Raw genomic sequence first — 5,501 nt, 5'->3', positions numbered from 1 at the left:
TTTTCCAACTACCAGTGATTTTTCTTTGTTTCCAACTTTTGCATTCCAGTCACCAGTGATAATTAACACATCTTGTTTGCAAGTTCAGTCAATTTCAGACTGTAGAAGTTGATAAAAATCCTCAATTTCCTCATCTTTGGCTAGTACATAAATTTGAATAATAGTCGTATTAATGGGTCTTCCTTGTAGGCATATGGATATTATCCTATCACTGAAGGCATCGTACTTCAGGACAGATCTTGAAACATCCTTTGTGATGATGAATGCCATGCCATTCCTCTTTAAACTGTCATTTCTGGCATAGTAGATCATATAGTTGACTGATTCAAAATGGCCAAAACCAGTCCATTTCAGCTCACTAATGGTGAGTTTATCAATCTTTATACATTCCATTTCATTTTTGGCAATTTCCAATTTTCCTAGATTCATACTTCGTACATTCCATGTTCTGATTATTAATGGATGTTTGCCACTCTTTCTCTTCAATTTGAGTAGTGCCACATCAGGAAATGGAGGTCTTGAAAGCTTTACTTTATCCATATGAGTAAGGCTGATTTTACTCTGATAATGCAGCTCTTTCCCAGTTCTACTTTGAGAGCTTTCTAAGCTAAGTGACTCATCTTCCTCCTCTGTATTGGACAATGTTTCTGGACTATCAGTTTGAGGACTAAGGTGTACTTGACCAAAGCTACAGTATTTTTAATTGCTTCTTAGGTATATAAAAAGTTGGATAATGTATAAGGAAGATCAAAGAAGATTTGTATTGGCCAAGAATGTTTAACATACCATGGACTTCCAGAAGAACTAACAAATCTGTCCTGGCAGAAATACACACAAAATCCTCCTTAGAAGAGAGGATGAAAAGAGTTCATCTCATGTAATTTTACACATTATCAGGATGGACAAGTCCCTGGAGAAAAAATCATCCTTGCTATAATAGAGGGTCAATGAAAAAGGGGAAACCCTCAATGAAATAGATTTACACGATGGCTGAAACAATGGAGTCAAATGTAGAAATTATTGTGAGGATCGTGCAGGACCAGGTAGTATTTCATTATATTGGCACCTAAGAACAACAATAGAGAATTGAGAGATAAGATAAAAGGAATATTCAAACATTTTACACCAACTGATAAAGGATAAAGTTCAGAACAAGAGGTGCCTTAGGCACTATGCCACCAGAGCTCCTAAATTATATTTAGACACCTGCACTTAAAAAAAAAAAAAAAAAAAAAACTTTAAGCAAACTAACAATATATAGGAAATCCCTTAATTTGATAAAAGTATATTTCAGTATGTTGTGTTGTTGTTATGTGCCATCTAGTCATCTCTGATTCATAGCGACCCCTCCTTGGGTTTCTAAGGTAGTATCATTGCAGAGGTAGATTGCCCAATCTTCCTTCTGAAGAGTGGCTGGTGGGTTTGAACTGCCAGCCTTCTGGTTAGCAGTCAAGTGCTTTAGGCACTACGACACCAAAGCTCCCATATTTCAATATGGATAAATTTAAAATACATTGAAATTGTTCTCTTTCAAATCAATGTTAAGAGAAAGATATGTGTTATTACTTTTGTCTGAGAATCTACAGATTCTTAGGCATTACAGTAAGAAATAAAATACGGTCTTAAAAAGTATAAGGATTGAAAAGAAAAAATATTTTCTATTATTCTCAGAAAATTTAACTTTATTTATGCAAAATTCCTGAGAATTTATAATTGGTTGGATTAATAATAGGTCAGTTGATAATTTCTGCATGCAAAAACAATATATAAAATTACACAATAGCAAGAAATAAGTCATATTTATAAAAATTTTTATTTGCAAATTGACAAAAACAACAAAGTAGGAATAATCAAACATCTAAAATCTTTACAAAGAAAACTTTACTGATAACTATAAAATAATACCTAAATAAATGAAAAGCTATAATTTTCATATATTAGAAGAATAAGCTTCATAAAACTATCACTTCTCTGTAAAGTAACTTACAATTTCATTATAATTCTCATAAAAATCCTAATTTTTAAAATGGAACTTCAATTTATTCTTGAAGTCATACAAAAAAGAAAAGGACCAAGAATACCTAATTCACTCACCAAAAAAGAGCAAAGTGTAATATCTCCCATTTCATACTAAAAATCTTTTTAAAAAGAGACTCATAATTGTCTTCACAAGTACATGTTGTGGTTGTTGTTATGTGCTGTTGAGACAGACCTGACTCATAGCGACCCCTCCTACACTTTATATATGACAAATGCCAACTTACAACTTTGTTGAAGAAGGTTGAATTTTTCAAAATACAGTACTAGGACATTTATTTGTTCAATAGGAAAAATTAGATTCCTACTTCACCCTATACAAAAATTTTATTCCAGTGTATAAAAGATATAAATTATGTAAAACAAAGCATTTAATGTTTAGAAAAAAAAAAAAAAAACAGGGAAAATAGCTTTTGACCTTAGTATAAGTAAAGTTTCTTAAAGAATACACAAAATGCTCGAATTGTAAGGAAAAGATTAATGAATTTTATTATATTAAAATTAGATTGTGAATTGAAATTATATTTGGCAGAAATACAACCAAAATGCTCCTTAAAAGAGAGGATGGAGAGAATAGAAAGTTCACTATTGGATGGAATTTTTAGAAAAAAGGGAGATACAAAGAGGTTTTATACTGAAGACATAGGAAAACCGGGTATTGAAACTAGGCGTGTTCTTTATTCTCTAGTACTTTGTGAATGCTTACAGTATATCATAATGAGAAAAAGATTGTAATACATATATTTAGCCTATTTTCCCTATTTAAGAAGAAGTAAAATTATATTTCCTTTGGCAGTAAGTAAGAGAAAGAAAAGATGGTTTGAACAACATAAAACTTGATTTCTTTCTTGTTACTTCAAGATACCTGGAGGATATTAGAAAAGAGCTGGGATAGTAAGTTATGGTATGAGATAACCAGGTTCTGTCTGTCTTATTGCTCTCTTACCTGTATTGCTACCATGACTTCATGGATTCAGATGGCTAGTTGTTGGAGTTCAAAGCATTATCATCTCCTTCCAGACATTATAAAACAAGAAAGAAAACATCTGAAAAAGAAGGCATGAACCATCTTTTAAGAAAAATTTCAGAAGTTGCACACACTGCATTACATATGTTTATCATTTCTGACATATATGGCCATGCTTTGTGTGGTAGGGATAAGAAATATTTATTGCAAGCTGCTAAAAGCCATATATTACAATGAAGTGTGCAAGGAAAGCCAAAAGTGAAGAACATGCTACACATTTCTCAGACTGAAAGAACTGAAGAAGAAATTTAAGCCTTGAATTGCAATTTTGAAAGATTCTACGGGCAAAATATTGAATGATGCAAGAAACATCAAAAGAAGATGGAAGGAATACACAGAGTCACTGTACCAAAAAGAATTGCTCAATGTTCATCTATTTTAGGAAGTGGCATATGGTCAAGAATCATTGGTATTGAAGGAAGAAGTTGAAGCTGCACGGAAGGAATTGATGAAAAACAAGGCTCCAGAAATTGATGGAATACCAATTGAGATGTTACAAAAAATGGATGCCACACTGGAGGCACTTATTCATTTATACTGAGAAACTTGGAAGACCTCTCCCACTGACTGGAAGGGATCCATATTTGTACCCATTCCAAAGAAAGGTGATCCAACAGAATGTGTAAATTATCACACAATATTATTAATATCACACACAAGTAAAATTTTGCTGAAGATAATTCAAACACAGTTACAGAAGTATATTGACAAGGAACCTCCAAAAATGCAAGCCATATTCAAAAGAGGACATGGAACTAAGGATATCATCACTGATATCAGATGAATCTTGGTTGAAAGCAAAGAATACAAGAAATATGTTTGTGTTTTATTGACTATGCAAAAGCATTCAACTGTGTGGATCATAAAAAATTGAGAAGAATGGGAACTCCAGGACACTTAAATGTGCTCATGAGGAACCTGTACTTAGCAAAGGGGCTGTCATTCAAACAGAACAAGGGGATATTGCATGGTTTAAAATCAGGAAGGGTGTGTGTCAGGGTTGTATCATTTCACCATACTTATTCAATGTATATGCTGAGCAAATGATATGAGAAGCTGGATTATATGAAAAACACTGCATCAGGATTGGAGGATGACTCATTAACAACCTGTGATATGCAGACAACATAACCTTGCTTTCTGAAAGTGAAGATGACTTGAAGCACTTACTGATGAAGACTACAGTCTGTGTATGGGTTATAACTCATCATAAAGAAAAGACAAATCCTCACACTGGACCAATAAGCAGCATTATGATAAATGGAGAAAATATTGAAGTTGTCAAAGATTTAATATTACATGGATCCACAATCAACACCCATGGAGGCAACAGTCAAGAAATCAGATGATGTATTGCACTGGGCAAATCTGCTGCAAAAGAGCTCTTCAAGTGCTGAAGAGCAAAGATGTCTCCTTGAAGACTAAGGTGTGCCTTAGCCAAGCCATGGTATTTTCAATCACCTCTTATGCATGTGAGAGCTGGACAATGAATAAGGAAGACCAAAGAAGAGTTGATGCTTTTGAGTTGTGGTGCTGGCAGAGAATACAGAGAGTAACACGGACTGCCAGAACTAACAAATCTGTCCTGGAAGAAGTACAGCTGGAATGCTCCTTGGAAGCAAAAATGGCCAGGCTTTGTCTCACCTGCATTGGTCATGTTGTCAGAAGAGACCATCTCCTGGAGAAGCATATCATGCTTGGTAAAGCGGAAGGTCAGCAAAAAAGAGGAAGACCCTCAACGAGATGGATTGACACAGTGGCTGCCACAGTGGGCTCAGGCATAGGATTGTGAGGATGGCACATGATGGTGCAGTGTTTTGTGCCAGTGTACATAGGGTCGCTATGAGTTGGACCCAACTCAATGGCACTGAACAACAACATAAGCCAAGTGAAAAATTGGAATTTTAAAAATGTGGATGAGAGAAGGACAGAATTTGGGGTAAATGTGCCACAAGCATTTATTTATCAGCTTTCTCCAAGCTTATCTTTTACTCTGTATTACAGTTAAAAGCAAAATCACAAGAATTTCTTTAATTTTTCTCATTGAGGTTTTTAAAATATTTCTGACCCATGAACTCAAAGGAAGATGTTCAATTAATTTGTATATAGAGTAGAAAATATAGCTAAGTTGTTAGATAAAATGGCCAAAAAATCTTGTTATGATTTTGAATACCCAACTTGTTGACAGAGTCCTATAAATATGTTTTGTAAGGCATTTGGCTGCTAACCAGAAGATTGTGGTTCAAACCACCAGCTGCTCGGCTGGAGGAAGATAAGGCAATCTAGTTCTACAGTGATTTACAGCCTTAGAAACTCAACAGGGGTTGGAATCAACTTGATGGCAGGGGGTTATAAACATGAATTAGAGATTTAGAATACTGTCGTTAATTGTTCAAAAGAACATATCTAATTGTATAGTCCACAGAACTATGCTGTT

General features: G+C 34.4%; 1 protein-coding gene across 1 annotated transcript in view; it reads left to right on the top strand.

Moving 5' to 3' along the window:
* SLCO6A1 (solute carrier organic anion transporter family member 6A1) overlaps positions 1–5,501 on the top strand; it is a 263,122-nt gene that overhangs the window by 154,432 nt on the left and 103,189 nt on the right. The window lies entirely within an intron of this gene.

Source organism: Orycteropus afer, unplaced genomic scaffold (genome assembly GCF_000298275.1).
Source record: "Orycteropus afer afer isolate SDZICR_OR568_19922 unplaced genomic scaffold, OryAfe1.0 scaffold00091, whole genome shotgun sequence".
NCBI classification, from domain to species: domain Eukaryota; kingdom Metazoa; phylum Chordata; class Mammalia; order Tubulidentata; family Orycteropodidae; genus Orycteropus; species Orycteropus afer.
The sequence above is the reverse complement of the archived record's forward strand: the minus strand, read 5'-3'. Positions and strand labels throughout refer to the sequence as shown.